This window comes from Chiloscyllium plagiosum, unplaced genomic scaffold (assembly GCF_037043375.1).
Source record: "Chiloscyllium plagiosum isolate Xiang-an unplaced genomic scaffold, Cpla_swu_hap1 HiC_scaffold_42, whole genome shotgun sequence".
In the NCBI taxonomy this organism is placed as follows: Eukaryota; Metazoa; Chordata; class Chondrichthyes; order Orectolobiformes; family Hemiscylliidae; genus Chiloscyllium; species Chiloscyllium plagiosum.
This window is the reverse complement of record NW_028270180.1, coordinates 71,213,056-71,230,172: the sequence shown is the minus strand read 5'-3', so window position 1 is coordinate 71,230,172 and position 17,117 is coordinate 71,213,056. Positions and strand designations below refer to the sequence as shown.

General features: G+C 44.7%; 1 long non-coding RNA gene across 1 annotated transcript in view; it reads left to right on the top strand.

The window, feature by feature from the left end:
- The window catches only part of LOC148137898 (uncharacterized), a 30,590-nt gene extending 15,296 nt beyond the window's left edge, over positions 1-15,294 (top strand). The window contains exons 4-5 of the long non-coding RNA XR_015754091.1: positions 8,555-9,125; positions 15,174-15,294. This is a non-coding gene — a long non-coding RNA (uncharacterized LOC148137898). The remainder of the gene's footprint in view (positions 1-8,554; positions 9,126-15,173) is intronic.
- The last annotated feature ends 1,823 nt before the right edge of the window (positions 15,295-17,117 follow it).

The window sequence follows — 17,117 nt, the reverse complement described above, 5'->3', positions numbered from 1 at the left end:
AGTTTGCACGTTCTCCCCGTGTCTGCGTGAATTTCCTCCGGGTGCTCTGGTTTCCTCCCACAGTGCAAAGATGTGCAGGTCAGGTGAGTTGGCCATGCTCAAATTGCCCGTAGTGTTAGGTAAGGGGTAAATGTAGGGGTATGGGTGGGTTGCGCTTCGGCAGGGCAGTGTGGACTTGTTGGGCCGAAGGGCCTGTTTCCACACTGTAAGTAATCTAATCTAATCTAATGTAATCTAATCCACTCAGTATTTACCCTGTCAAACTCCTTAAGTATCCTGCATGTTACAATGAGATCCCCTCTCATTCCTCCCAAATCCAGTGAGTAGAGTCCCAACGTCTTCAGTCTTTTCTTAAAAAATAATCCCTGCAAACCAGGGATCATCCCAGTCAATTTTCTGTGAAATGCCTCTGATGAAATGATGTGTTTCCTTAAATAAAGGGACCAAAACTTCTGTCATTTCTCCAGATGTGGTCTGACTCGCACTTTATAAAGTTCCTCTCAGGTATATACTCCAAACAACTTCCTTTAAACTTGCACAGATGTTGTTGGAAATGCTCAGCAGGTCATGCAGCATCTGTGAATGAAAATCAGTTAAAGTTTCTGGTCTGGTCACCCTTCCTCAGATACGTTATCTCTAATTTATTTTCGCACCTGCTGTTAGACCTGCTAAGCTTTTTCCAGAAACTTCTGTTTCTCTTCCTGGTTTCCAGCATCTTCAGTTGTTTCGGTTTTCACATCCTTTAAACTTGCCATCTCTCCTCTAGAATTTGTCATTTCCACATTGGAAAAAAGATTCACATTTGTTTGGTCTCCCCTACCCTGGGAAAAAAGAAACCATGACTAGTCACCCTATCATTGCTCCTCATAATTTTATAAAGTTCGATAAAGCCACCTAAAATGTCCAGTGTTGCAGGGAAATAGCCTCAGCCTCTTCAGCCTCTTCCTATGGTTCAAATGTTCCAATACTGGCACCACAAGGTAAAACTTCGCTGAACTCTTGCAAGTTTCCCAACATTTTTCCTGTAACAGGGAGACTGGAATTGAAAGCAGTCTGGGGATTCCAAAAGTGGCCGAGCCAATAAACTGTCCAACCGAAACATGATCTCCCAACTCCTATCCTCAATGCACTGCCCAATAACAGTTAGCATACAGCACACCACCTTCACCGACCTGTCTACCTTCAACCACACTTTCAAGGAACAATCAACCCACACTGCGTGGTCTGTTTGTTTGTCAACACTTCCCAAGAACTTGCCATTAAGAGGTTGAGTCCTATTCTGATAACATCTTTCTGAAATCATGGAGACCACAATTGAATGCAGTATCCTAAAACTGGCCTCACCAATGCCCTACTCAGCCACAACGTGACCTCCTAACCCCTATCTCAGTGACAGAATCCCCACAGTGTGGAAGCAGGCCTTTCTGCCCATGAGACCATACCAACCATCGGAACAGTATTCCACCCTAACTCTGTAACCTACCATTACCCAAAGCTAATCCATCTAAAGTGCATGTCTTTGGAATTGTGGGAGGAAATTAAGAGCACCCAGAGGAAGCCCACGCAGACACACGGGGAGAATGTGCAAATACCACACAGACAGTGGAATCAAACCAGAGTCCATTTATTGACCAGCACATTCCATTAAAGGTCAGTGTCCCAAATGCAACATTCAGCACCTGATCTCCCTGAATCTCCACTTTCCAGGAACTATGCAGTTGTTCTGAGCCCTTCAGAGGAAATTAAGGTGAGGAGGAGAAAATACGAACAGGGTTGAGTTGTAGATCTATAAAATAACTCTCCATCTTCCCCCTCTCTGTTCCCCCCGTCTCCCCCCACTCTGTATGGTTCCCCCCCTCTGTCGGTCAGTCCTTTGTCGCCCCCCCACCTCGTCGGTCGCCCCTCCCCCGTTGGTCTGTCCCACAATCTGTCGGTCTGTCCCCCCATCTTTTGCCCCCTCGGTCTGTCCCACCTCTGTCAGTCGCCCCCCTGTCGGTCGCACACCCGTCTTCTTCACCCCCCTCCATCGGTTGCCCCCCCCCTCAGTCTGTTCCCCCTCTTTGTCGGTCGCCCCCCCAACCGTCGGTCGCCCCCTCTGATCGCCCTGTCTGTTCCCCTCCTCTCTAATCCCGCTTTCTGTCCCCATCCATTTCTGTGCCTCCCCTCTCTATCCCCCCTCTGTCCCCACCCATTTCTGTCCCAACCCTCTCGATCCATCCACCCTCTCTGACCCTCCGCCCACCCCCTCTCTGCCTACCCTCCCTTCTCAGTCCCCTAGTTCTGTACTCCCCCCTCCGCAGGAAAAATATCTTGTCTATTTACCCTATCCATGCCCGGCCTGATTTTAAAAATCTCTTTCAGGTCACCGTTCAGCCTCTGACGCTCCAGGGAAAACAGCCTATCCAACCCTGGCAACATCCTCTACTTCTTTTCTGACCCCTTTCAAGTTTGAGAACATCCATCTGATAGGAAGGAGACCAGAATTGCATGGAATATTACAAAAGTTGCCAAATCAATGTCCTGTACAGCCCCAATATGACCTCCCAGCCGCTACACTCAATGCTCTGACCAAAAAAGGCAAGCAGACCAATTGCCGCCTTCACTATCCTATCTACTTGCTACTCTACTGTCAAGGAACTATGAACCTGCACTCCAAGGACTCTTTGTTTAGCAGCACTCCCCTGGAACTTACTATAAACTGTATAAGTCCTGCTAAAGTTTGCTTTTCCAAAATGCAGCAGCTTGCATTTTTCTGAACTGAACTCCTCACCCCATTCACCCTTCTGATCCAGATCCCCTTGTACTCTGAGGTAATCTTTTTCCCTGTCTGCTACACCTCCCATTTTGGTGTCATCTGCAAACTTACTAACAATACCTCTTATGTTCACATCCAAATCATGGATATAAGTGATGAAAAGTAGTGGATCCAGCACCGATCCTTGTGACACTCCATTGGTCACAAGCCTCCAGCCTGAAAAGCCCCCTCTGCCTTCTACCTTCGACCCAGTTCTGTACTCCATGCGATCTAACCTTGCTGACCAGTCTCCCATGAGGAACCTTGTCAAACACGTTACTGAAGTCATGTAGATCATGTCCATGCTCTGACCTCAGCAATCCTCTTTGTTACTTCTTCAAAAAAACTGAGTCAAATTCATGAGACATGATTTCCCATGCACAAAGCTGTTTAGATTAGATTACTTAGTGTGGAAACAGGCCCTTCGGCCCAACAAGTCCACACCGACCCACCGAAGCGCAACCCACCCATTCCCCTACATTTACCCCTTTAACCTAACACTATGGACAATTTAGCATGGCCAATTCACCTGACCCGCACATCTTTGGACTGTGGGAGGAAACCGGAGCACCCGGAGGAAACCCACGCAGACACGGGGAGAATGTGCAAACTCCACACAGTCAGTCGCCTGAGTCAGGAATTGAACCCGGGTCTCTGGCGCTGTGAGGCAGCAGTGCTAACCACTGTGCCACCGTGTCTCCCAGCTGTCCCTGCCTGAGCCTCCAAACAGAACCTTCCTGTAGTTTCTCTCCTGTCAGACTCTCCCATTGCTCAGTTTGTCCAGGATCCCCTCTTGCTGCTGCACTGCTCCTGTCGCTCACTGACATGTCCATCCCCCAGTGTCCTCCAACTTCATTCATTGTTTACAATCTCATTACCCCAGTTCTCCAGCCCCACCCCTTCCCGTCTATAGAGACGGCTCAGTGGTTCGCACTGCTGCCTCACAGCACCAGGTACCCGGTTTCGATTCCAGCCAAACCCAGAGTTTGTGCATTCTCCCCATGTCTGAGCGGGTTTCCTCCGGGTGCTCCGGTTTCCTCCCCCAATCCAAAGATGGGCAGGACAGGTGAATTGGCCATTCTAAATTGCCCATAGTATTAGTTACATTAGTCAGGGGTAAATATCGGGTCGGGGAATGGGTCTGTGTAAGTTACTGTTTGGAGGGTCATTATGGACTTGTTTGGCCGAAGGGCCAGTTTCCAAACTGGAGGGATTTTGATATATTGGGCAGCAGCTGCTGTCAATCACCCAGGCTCCTGTTTGATTGGGAGCACGTGCTGTAGGAGAGGAGACCAGTGTATGGGTGCAGTGCTGGCCAATTGTGGGAGTATGCACAGTGCCTGGGAAGGAGGTTGTGGTGTGAGGGATTAATCTGTCATGGGCATCTTCCTCTCTCTGGGAGCAGGACTCAGGGGTGTGGCCCGTTTCCTGGCCCCCTGACATGTGATCAGAGTATCAGTGGTGCAGCATTTTGCAAAAAGTTATCAGAACTCTTTTGTGAAGATTCAGGGATTTTATGGAAAGCGACAAGGACGGGCCTGCAATTAGAGTTCTAATTTGGTTCATTTTAGTAAGACGGGATTTGGCCAGAGTGTGCAGGAAGTAGTGTATGCAGGAAGAGCTAGGAAAGTGAATTCAAAGAGAGGAGAAAGAGTGTGAGAACTGGGCGTGGAGGAAAGGAGTGAGGAGATTGGTTTGGATTTCAGTTCACAGAAGAAATAAATTGTTTGACTGAGAGTTAAAACTTTGGGGAACAAGAAACTACAATTTAATACTATAATTGTCTTATAAAGATCCATCCTGTATTAACGTGGTGAGTTGTTTTCTCAGTTGTCGAGTACTGAAAGGGTGGATTTGTGGATGAGAAATTCAAATTGAACTTCATGTTCAGATCTGATAGTTACTTGATCCGTGCCGATCTGAATATCATTGGCTTTTTCATGTGGAAGGAAAGCTGTGTATTCTGTCCGTGGGCGAATATTTCAAATGTCAGTGTGACTGGAAACATTACTAAGGTACAGCCAAGTCCATGTTAGTGTGGAGAGAGGTTTCATTTGATTTTGAAAGTCTGAAAAATCATGGCACGTTTCCCAGGAACAAGTAAGCCACAGCTTTGCTTTGTAGAAGGACAAGTCTTTAATTAACCATGCAACCAGAAAGACACAAGGATACCTGCACCATGGGAAACACTATGAAAACGGGATTGTTAGAAAAGAGTTCATTCTCGATCATGGATTGCAATCCATTGACGTTGTCACGTCGGTTCCAGCACCATGGGGAAATACTGGAAATATGAAGAATGCAGTGTAGGTTTCAGTTATTAAACTGTAAAAAGTGCAGAACAAGGATGTTGCCAGGGCTCAGGGGTCTGAGAAATAGGAAGAGGTTGGACAAGCGAGGATCTTTTTGTTTAGAGCAGAGGAAACTGAGGGGGTACTTTTCTAGAAGTGTATAAGACCATGAGAGGCATGGGTAAGGTGAGTGCATTCAGTCTTTTTCCCAGGGAATCAAGGACTGGATGGCGTCAGTTGAAGGTTAGAGGGGAACTAATAAAAGGGAAGCTGAGGGGCAACTGTTTTACACAGAGGGTCGTATGTATATGGAATGAGCTGCCAGTGGAAGTGGTTGAGGTGGGTACACTCACAATAGGTAAAAGACATTTGGATAATTACATGGATAGCAAAGGGTCAGAAGCAAATGGGCCAAGTGCAGGGAAATGGGGTTAGCGTGGATGGACATTCTGGTCAGTATGGGCCAGTTTGGGCCAAAGGGCCTGTCTCTGCTGCAGGATGCTATAACTCTAAGTGCATCTGCTATTTCTCCCACTAACTCTGTTGGTATCCTGGGATGTGTTCCATCAGGGCAATGAGACTTGTCTACCTTTAGCTCCATTAGCTTGCCCAGCTCTAACTCTTTCACGATAATGGTTATTTCTAGGTCCTCACCTTCCTCAGTTTCCTTATCAATTACTGGCATGTTCTTCGTATCCTCCACTGTGAAGACTTACTGCTGTGTACTCATATTCCTGAACCCTGCTGGATAGGAATAACTGGGCACAGAACTCTGAGAGGTCGTCTTTGAGTCTTTGTTGATGAGACATGGCAGTTACCTGGATAGTGTACATGCAGAACACCTCCAGGCAGCATCAGGTAACTCCCCGCCTGTCCGATGTGCCGCTCCCATTCTTATACCTTTGTGGTTTGTGGTTTTGAATGGACGCTGTCTCTCAGTATTATCTCCATGGCAACGGCAGTTAAAAATTCGAGTTCAGCCCAACACTTTGTGGTTAAAACGCACACCCCTCCCCCACGCCCCTGTGGCTCCCTCAAGTATCTGACAGACGCTTCAGTTTCAGTGGGGTATCTATCAGGATTCTGATGTGGAGGAGCCGGTGGTGGGGTGGACAAACTTCGAAATCACACAACACCAGGTTATAGTCCAACAGGTTTATTTGGGAATACAAGCGTTTGGAGTGTGCTGTGATTTGTAACTTGGTCAGGATTATCTCTATGGTAACAGTTAAGTACTTCAACAATTACAGAGGCCATATGTTCCCCACACAATAGGTTCCCCTCCAGCAGTGTAAACTGCTATTCCGTCCCTGGGGATAGCTACTCATCACTTTTCTCCCCCAATCCCATCTAGCTTTCTGTTGATCTTTAAAGTTTTTCTAATCTCCTAGTTTCTCCTTGGTCTTTGCCAATTTGTATGCCTTCTATTTCAATTTGATAGACTCTCTTATTTCCTTAGCCACTCATGGCAGATTACTCCTTTTCCTACAGTCCTTCCTTTTCACTGCTATATACTTTTGCTGAGCACTTCGAAAAATTGCTTTGGTATTTCCCCCACTGTCCGTCAACTTTCCCACGGTAAAGTCTTTGCTTCCAGTTTACATTAGCCAACTCCTGCCTCATCCTATTGTAGTCTCCTTTGTTTAAGCACAGGATCTTGGGATTGGATCTAATCTTCCAGCTTTCCATCTGTGTTCTAAATTCAACTAGATTTGTCAGAAGTCTTTTATCAGATTACAAGGTGAGGCGATGTTTCCTGGGTGTTTTGCGTTTCATTGTCAAAGACCTTGGCTTTGTAGTAAAGTATAGGATAGATATTCACAACAGAGTATTCTGGACGGTGTGAATGTACTGCACAGTCTAAAACCATAAATCACTGTCTCCCCTCAGTTTAAAATTGCAAAATCATTATCTCCTATATGCTTCCTCACTACCTAAGTTTGGAAAGCTAATCCACCTGACTATCCTGAATTTTTCAAAATCTCCTTTGGTGAAGTTGGTGATTTTTGGATTCAGCTTTCCAGTTATTACCGTAAGAAGATAAGCACTGAGCACAGGAGAAGCAATGCAGCCCTTCGAACCAGCTCCATCATTTAATACCATGATGATTGAGCTCACCTCGGTCTCAGCTGGATTTTCCCACCTGTTCTCTCTCACCCTTCATCTCATTGCAAATTCAACATCTGCATCTCTTCATTAAATCTGCTCATTGTCCTGGCAACCACCGCATTTTGAATAAGGAATTCCCCAGATTCACAACACATTGAGACAAGTTCATTCTTCTTCATGAGAATATAATAGAGTTCCTATAGTGCAGAAACAGGGTATTCATCCAACGAGTCCACACCAACCTATGATGAGCATCCCATTCAGACCCACCCTATCCCGGTAACCCTGCATTTCCCATAGCTAATGGCCTAACCGGCACATAGACGGACACTGTGGGCAATTTAGCATAGGCAATCCATCTAATCTACACATCTTTGGACTGTAGGAGGAAGTTCGAGCACCCTAGGAAACCCACGCAGACATGCTGAGAACGTATAAACTCCACACAGTCGCCTCTGGCTGAAATAAAATCTGGGTCCCTGACGCTGTGAGGCAGCAGTGCTAGCCACTGAGCTACATCTGCTTAAAATCTGCTACCCCTTATTAACCTCCCCACCCCGCAATTGTCTGAATCTATGTTCCTTATGTCAGAAATCAGGTTGTGGAAGCCGATGTCTCAGTAAAATCCAGTAACAGCCCGTGTCTGAATGGGGATCCTATACACAACACCCTCCAGCCCTCACCTTTCATTCACTATCAGAAACATGTCTTCAGTGGCTTCATGGGGGCTACAACTCCCACAATCCCTGAGGCAGGGACCACGCATGTGCGGGGAAGCCCAGCACTGCACATGTACATAATATGGGTGGATTTTGGAGCATGTGCTTTGGAGCAATTAGCAGGAAGCATTTGACATTGTGATTGGCTGGAGGAGAAACGTATCAGCTTCTGGTATTGACAGGTTGGTGGGGTCAAAGTGTCACCATACCCACATGGGCCCAAGTTCCATCCCCAACTTGTCATAATGCTGGGAATCAACCAATGGGAAACAAAGAAGGATCTGACCCATTCTCCCAGACTGAAGGTTCCTCTTCTGTCCAGGATCTGCCACCTCCCTTTCTGTTTCCTTTTGATTCATTCTGCTGTTACATTATTGACTTGCAGCAACTGAAGGGAAATGGACTAAACCCAGAAAGGGTGCAGAGTCTAACCAGGGACGGGAATTGGTGGCATGGATCTGTTTACCAGTAACTCCATGAGAATGGCGGCGGGTACATTCGGGACTGCAGAGGCAGAATGGTGGGAGAGAGTAAGAGAGCTGGAGCGTTACAGCTTTGGCGGAAGAAAGGGAAAAAGATATTCCAGAGAAGCTAGAATTGTCTGCTCTGAATTTCTAACCTGTACATATTCCTTTATACAGGGTGCTCGATGGTGAAGATTTGCAGACTGAAATCTCAAAATCATGTGCAGATCGTGATTAAGTTAACCAGCATTTGAAGAACCAAAGATGGAGAATAACTTGGACAAAATCCAGCGACACTCTCCCTCCCAGCATTGTCGGTCTATCTGGGCCAAACGGACTGTGAGTGGTTCAAGACAGCAGCTCACTACCACCTTCTCAACGGTAACGAGAAATGGGGAATAAATACTGGCTGAGCCAGTGATGCCCATATCCTGGAAACGGTTTCTATCTTTAGTTGCTGAAACCCCGTTGATGTTACTGCAGGATGATGAGGGACGCTGAGTGCGTCCTCCAGAAGGCAGAACCATCACATTACCCCTGCCTACACCTACACAGTAACACCGCAACACCACTGGAACAAAAGGCAGTGAAGCCAAAGGAGGACTTAGATATCGTTCTTCGAGGTAAAGTCATGAAAGGGGATTGGAACACAGCAGGAACAGGAGACTGAGCTGGATGGCCAGCTGATTCCCATTGAATGGTGGAGCAGGATTGAAAGGCCGAATGGCCTCCTGCTGCTATCTCCCAGGTATGTATATAGCCATGGAGCCCGGGTAGGAAGAAGTAGGCAGGGAAGGGATTCTGCAGGCGAATGCACGTCCACATCAGTTTTCAGTGAGGGACGGTTTGATGGATTTTATTTAACATTTGTCTTTAACACAAGGTTTGTGAATTTGATTTTAAAATATTGTAGCTATTTATTCCACAATAAATAAAACTAAAAGAAAAGAAATGAAACTATCTGAATATAACAGTTTTTAAAATTTCAAATGCCTTGTAAAACAAAATCCTGTCTATTCCCGGACACCATCATTTTCCAGTTACTCAAGCTCCAGGGAAATATTCCCTCCCTGTCAGAACCTTTGGTTTGATTTAACTGATGTTCAGTTCTCATTCTGTGAGCTGTGAAGCATTCTTTATTCCCCATTTCTCTCACACAGCTGAGCAACCTTCTCACCATCAACATCATCATTACACCATTTTGGTTCACATATAATCACCAGCAGTAAACCACCCATGTAACCAATTGAATATTTATAAACAACGCCCCTTACAGGCAAAGCAAACCATTACAAATGACAAAGTGGGAAGGGACCAAATCAAAGTAGAGTTGGGGGTAAGGAGGCAGCGATGGAGATAAAGCACTGTATCCACTGCAGTGCCCACCTCTATCTAAAGGCATCGGGAGAATTGATGCACACCACATGCTCCTTCTCCAAGGACACCCTGTTGTGTCGCCTTTATCCTCAATCATGGAATAAAATCCCTACAATGTGGAAGGAGAGCATTGATCCATCAAACCCCACCAACTAACCAAAGAGCATCCCATCTGGAGCACTCCACCCCTGTAACACTGCATTTCCCATGGCTGATCCACCGAGTCTGCATAATCCTGGACACTATGGACAATTTAGCATGACTGATCCACCCACAAATCTTTGGACTGTGGGAGGAAACCAGAGCACCTGTAGTGGACCCACACTATCCTGGGGAGAATGTGCAAACTCCACCCAGGCTGTTGACCAAGGCTGGACTCCAACCTTGTACCTGATGCTGTGAAGCAGCAATGCTACAGAGCAATTTAAATCAAAACAGATGATCCCTGCTCCTTGTCACATTGCTGTTTGTGGAGACTTATTGCCCAGAAAGACATCCTGAGATTCGGAAAGAGACAATATAAATTCAGTCAACTCCTGCCGAGTTAATCTGATTAACAACAACATCGATACTCCAACAGTGTTATCAGACCTCGTACCTACTCTATCATTTACGATTTTTAACCCATGGGAAGTTTGTTACCAGCTTCGATGACAGCCATAATGCTCTGACCACTTTGACGGAGCCAGTGCAAGTCAGTTCTAATAGTTAATCTGTTTAGATTGAATCTAAACAGGATGCCCCACAACAGGAAGTGCTCTGACACTCAATGCCTGCAAGCCAAGGTCATTGTCCTAAAACCACTCACGTCTGGCAATACCATTGAAGATATTTTATACAGTAACCTTTCAGTCTCAATTGCCAGTTCCAGTCCATGAAGAAGCCAGTAACATGCCAGTGAATTGAATTCTAACAGCAGCGTTGCCCTGGCAGGACAGATTGAGGAGCTTGAAGCTGTCTTCTCTGGAGTATCTAAACATGAAACACTTCAATGAACAAAAATCTTCAAGAGCTCGAGAGGATAGGTACAGGAAGGATGTGCTCCTAGGCTGCTGTGCCTGAAATAAAATAAGCACTAACTACGGTATCTTTACCCAGCATTCCCTTTATCTGCATAAATGTTTCAGATTTATTTGCTGCTCTAATTATACTCCCAGTTTTAACTGCTGTAATGTTGATGACTATGCAAATGTATAAAATATAATTTAATCCATCCCAAAGCCTCTCTGTACTTGTGTCTCACTTGTGTTCACCGAGACACTCATTCAATCTGACCTCTTTACAAACCCTACCCTGATATTTCCTTAGAGGGCTCAGAATGAAATATTCACAGAATTGTCACTGCGCAAAAGAAGGCTGATTGCCTCATCAGCTCTCCAAAGGATCACCTCACCGAATGCTATTCTTCTCCCTTTACCCCATAAACCTTCCCATTCGTCCTCTTCCAATAACACCAGCGAGTTCACAACTAACCACAGCGATCAGATTTGTTTTGTTTGTTCATTAGATCATAGCATCACTTGCTGGGGCAGCATTTGTCATCCATTCTAACTGCCCAAGAGATCGTTCAGAGTCAACCACGTTATTCAGTGTCTAGATGCACATGTAGGCTGGACCAGGTCAGAATTAACAGTTTCTCAGACACCATGACATGAAGAGTTGATTTCTGGCCTATTATCTTATTTCTGAAATGATAATGAATAATTTTTGCAGTTGAATTAAAAGTGAAAGACCAAAATGTGTTTTATTCTGATTGAGCACGTCAATCAGATTTTATTCTGATTGACAGTCTCATTCCCCTCGCACCAGAACCTGTTCCAGTCTTACAGAAAAGGCAGAATGGTCAGCTGCAGCTGGTCACCTGACCGGTCACTGGTCCCAACGGTTCACTCTCCACAGATGCTGCCAGATCTGCTGATTTTGTTTCAGCAATTTCTGTTTTTGTTCCTGATTTCCCAGCATTTACAGATGTTTCGTTTTTGAATATTGATCTTGTCTGTTGCAGAGGAGTTTACTGATGAGTTTGGAGAGTTTTGAACATTGCAACTAAGGTCACAAATCAGCCATGAAGGGCTGAATGGCTTCCTCCTGTTCCAATGAAAGTTATCCATCTGCAGCTTGTGGTAACATTTCCCCTCACTGTTCACTTCACACCCATGTCTAACACACTGTTAGTGACTGAACAAACCTCCTGTGTTTGAACTAAACCTGCTCATGTTCAGTGCCTCCCTCTACTGCCACCCGGATTTAACTCTCATCATGGAATGCTGTCTCGTGTTACTGCGGGAATGCCCACAAGGACTAATCCTGGAGTCTGTATCCCTTGGGATCCAAAAATCCCGTTTATTTCCTTCTTCCTATTTCATTCTGGCATTGAACTCGGTTTCAATCCATTCTCCTGTCATGCTCTTCAACATGTCCATTTGGGTGGGCTAGAGGCAGCTGGCATCTGAGATTGTGGGGGGAGGCAAATTCAATCAGGGATTTGGGAAAACAGTCAGACAATAACATATCCGTCTGATTGTTGACTCAGACAGATAGGCAGAAAGAAAGATGCACATTTAGATAGCACCTTTGATGACCTGGGGCAATGAAACATGCTTCCAACCCAATGATTTCAACCTCAAATCTCTGAAAACACAGACACAAAGCTTCCTACTTGTACCAGGTTGTCTCTCAGCCGCCTCTTTTCTTAAGAAAAGAGTTGTAAGCTGTTAAGCCTTTCCTGGTGATTATAACTTCTGTGTTTCTGTCAGATTTGTGACTGAATCTTTATTTTCCTGTTGAGTGATGCTAGTAGCAGAAACAGTTCCTGACTTGTGACGGGTTTCGGTTTACACATTCATTCCCACCCTCACATACAGTGTGAAATTGATGTAAAACAGAAGGAAAGGATTGAGTGAGCACCCACAGAAACACAAAAGGCAGTATGTGTATCTGAGTTGAATGAACCTGGACTTAGGAAAACGTGACAACAATCACAACTAGTTAGAATTACAGAATCCCTTAGGCGCACAAAGAGACTATTCGGACCATCAAGTCTGCAATGACCTACTGTCCCACCCTACCTCCATAACCCAACATTTACCATGGCTAACCCAACCCACCTAACCTACACACTACAGGCCATGTTTGCACAGCCAATCCATCAAACCTGCACATCTGTGGGAGGGTCACATATTATGTCTAAGTGCTCAGGATTGTGGATGAAGGCTCACAAATACTTGACTCTGACGCAAATCCTCTTTTTTATTCAAAATAAAATCTGGGGGAAACTGCAGCCAGAAAGATTTCCGATTATCTCATGAGGAAGAGAATTCAAAACTCGTGCCACTGACCCAGGGGGCGCAGTGAAGTCACAGAGGTCTGGGAACCATCAGAAATGTAACAAGTTGTGAGCAAGGTGGGGGTGAGACAAGGACAAAAAGGTAGTCTGTCACATGGGGGAAGGCAGGAGAGATTAAATTGCAGAAATGGTAGCCCCTCAAGGCCATGGGGAATGGAGTTAGGACTGGGAAAGAAACCAGGAAACAAGGTGAGCAGCTGTCAAAGAAATACATTGAAAAAACAGATTATAACAACATAGAGGGCAGAGTATGCAATCTGAAATTGTTGCTCTCATTGGTGAGTACAGAACGCTGTAAAGCCTGGGTCATTCTATTACAGCCAATACATGCAGGATAGGCCAAGTGGCCTCGATCTGTGCTGTAACTTTCTGATAAATGTATTCTGACATTTGGAATTCAGGTCGGATGATGTTCATAAATTATCAAATTGGACTTGAGTTTAATATTCTGGAGAAATATTAAATATATCACAATGATCCCATTCTGCAGACTTTAGTCCGCAGCCCTGCATGTTCCAGCATCTCAGTTACATCCATGTCCTTTTCTTGTAATGTGAAGCTGGTTACGGCCCCTGCCACCCCATCAATGAGTTCCTGCTCCCCACCATCTCCGAGTGAAATGAATTCTCCCCTCCCCTTCTTTCTGGGAATTAATTTCAATCTAAATCCTCCAGTTTCTGACTTCTCAGTTAATGAATAGCTCCTTCCTATCCACTCGATCTGGATTCCTCAGCATTTTATCACTTCAATTAAATCTCACCTCATCCTCCTCGGAAATCATCCCCAGCCTATCCAACCTTTCCTCAGAGCAGAAATTTTCCAATTGTAGAAATATTTTGATCAATCACCTCTGTACCCTCTCTGGTGTGATCACATTAACCCTGGAATAAAGGTATCAGAAGTGTGTGCAGTACTTTAACTGTGGTCAAACGAGTGTTCCTGACATTTCCCACGTCACCTCCGTGTTCTTGTGGTTGTCGCTCACACAAGAAGTGTCCTGGTTTTCCCACATGGAACTGGATGTGCACTCCATGGGGCTGGGATTCCATACCATGTGTTTATTTGTTAACTAATCTTAAATTAACTTCAGATTAAAACAACATTATCAGCTACCCACCAATCAACTTCTTCCATTGTACTCAAGTCACCTTACTTTTTAAAATCTCTTTAAAATTATTACTATCTAAACACAACAGGCTTTAATTTGCTGATTCAGATGTCTCCACTATTACAATCACTTGAAGATTATCTTTACCTTCAGCTACATTTGGTGAATTGAACACTGATTGTAAATATATGAATATCAAAAGGACTTGAGTTTTATGATAATTAATCCAGTTTGACATTCTTGTTGGTTAATATCTTGAAGAGAATTGTTCTCAGAACTCCAGCTGTGCTCTGACTTCATTCACAACTGGATTTTGTTGGACTGCAGATCTTAGATCTGTTCTGTTGTTTCCCGGATTGCTTCACTCTGTCTCTTACTTGCTGCTTATGCTGTTACGCACACAAGTAGTCCTCTTTGGTAACTTCATCAGGTTAACACCTCACTTTTAGGTATTCATGCTGCTGTGACTGACATGCCGTCCTGAATTCTCTCAGTTGAATGAGGATTGATACTCTAGTTTGATGGTAAGAGGTAAGTTGGGGGATATGCGGGGCCGTGATTCTGTAAGTTTTGTTGGAGTACAATTCTACTGCTGTTGGTGGAAGGAAAGAGCTAAACTCCTACATTGTTGGCCCCATATACTACATGCAGTATCATGAACACTGATAGACCAAGACATGAAATACGAGCAACACTGTACAATGATGCAGGATCACAACTGCAGTAAGGGGAGTTTAAGATCCAACTTGACACAGGATTAGGGAAAGAAGCAGCAGATCAGATTGTCTCATTCATAGTCACAAAGAGACTCTATGAGATTATTGTACTGTTGGGGGTGAGGATGGAGGAGGTTGGGGAGATGGAGAGCCCTTCAAAAGAAACTAATCTGCCTGAGAGTTGTGAGATAGAATTGATTGCCATGCATTTAACAGAAAGCTAATTGAAACTGTTTTTATCCCCAAAAGATAACAAGACTGATGGTGCTTCCAATCATCACCAGAAACAAACCCCAGGATACATGGTTTGGAGATGGATGTCAATTGCCAATCAACATCCAACTCCTGCAATCATTGAGCAAACGTATGTGTGATTACCCAGTTCTGATGAACCAGAAAATCACTGTTCACTCTGTGCAGATGGACAGCGATGTGGGGACGTATTGGCCGAGTGGTATTGTCGCGAGACAATTAATCTAAAACCCCAGATACTGTTCTGAAGACCTGGGTTCAAAGCCTGCTGCAGCAGATGGGAGGATTTGAAATCAATTAAAAAAAAACTTGTGAATTTAGAGTCTAATGATGACCATTAATCGATTGTCAGAAAAACCCATCTGGTTCACTAATGCCCTTTCCAGAAGGAAGCTGCCATCCTTACCTGGTCTGGCCAACATTGTGACCTCAGACCCACAGCAATGTGGTTGACTCTTACCTGCCCTCTGGGCAATTAGGGATGGGCAGTAAATGCTGCCGGGCCAGCGACACCCTCATCCTGTGAATGAATAAAGGAAAATAAAAATCTGTACCCAGTGTGAATCTGTGCATGTTCAACAATGTTGTGAACATTTCCAAAGCTAAGATCTCTGTGTGCACAACTTTATCAGCTGCCAAAACCATTGTTCATTCCTTGGCATGAAAAGAGAAAAAAATCCTTCAACTGTGGCTATCAGTAAATTGACTGGTGTCTCAGCAGGATGGCTGCCTGAGTGAATCCCTTCCACCACACACACACAGAGCAAGTGAACAGCTCCTCAGTCTGACTGGTTTGGCCAGTTTCCAGGTGGGATGGGTAAAGAATTCCCTTCTGGCATTCCCCACATTTCCAGAGTCGATCCCTAGTCTGGCTGCACTGGTGTTTTGCCATTTCAGATAAATGCTAGCAGACTGTTACACACACCGTTCGCCCCCCCCCCCAAAAAAAACAAAAGAACCCAGTATAAAGCAGTAAACATTATCTCCTGCTGTGGAGGGACAGCCTGTATTGGTCTGAGTAGGAACACTGAGCAGATTTACCTAAATGACAACTTAATCGGTGACCAGAGCAAGTTAAGCAAGTCCAAATAAAATCATTATAGCACAGAAAGAGGCCCATCAAATCCAAGCTGGCTCTCTGTAGCAGAATCCCATATTCTCATTCCCCATACGTACCCCAAACTCTGCAAGTTTATTTCCCTCAGAACTGATCTAATTGTTTTTATCAATCATTGATATTCTCTACTTGCACCACCATAATAGGCAACATGTTCTGCATACTTCCAGCCAATACAGTCAACAGAAACACTTGCTCATCTTCCGCTCTCTCTAAATCTTACATCTGGTCTTAATATCAAATACAGATATTTTTGTCTGCTATATCTAGGTCTGTTATAATCTTATACAGCTTTATCAAAAATGTATTTAATGTCTGTTTTGTTCCACAAATCCAGACGACACAAGTTTTCTGGACAACAGCAGTAGCTTTATTATCGGACAGCCCGCAAGAGTTTCAAAGCATCTCTAAAGTAGCCGAGTGTCTACCTGTACAGACTCATCTTCACGAACCTCTGCCTTACCCACAGAGACAGTATATTTAATAAGAAGTAGACAAAGGCATATCAGTCACATGGGCAATTGCTACTACATAGTTTAAAGCTGGTAATTATGAATTTACAAAGCTTGATGAATGCCAATGTCCTGTGATAATGTGTGATGGATTACAGAAACTGATTATCGTATTGTCCATCATTATGTGTTGATGGGAAGAGATTAAGGCAGAAGGGTTCATCTTTCAGTAAATGGGGGATTCACTTACCTATGCTCATATGGAGGGGAAGTGAGACAATCAGAGCAGGAGGCAGTTTAACAGGGTTGTGCCCAGGGCTCTCAGTCTTGTCTGGAAAGGGTAAATTGCTCTGTCTGGGGTTATGGTGGAAT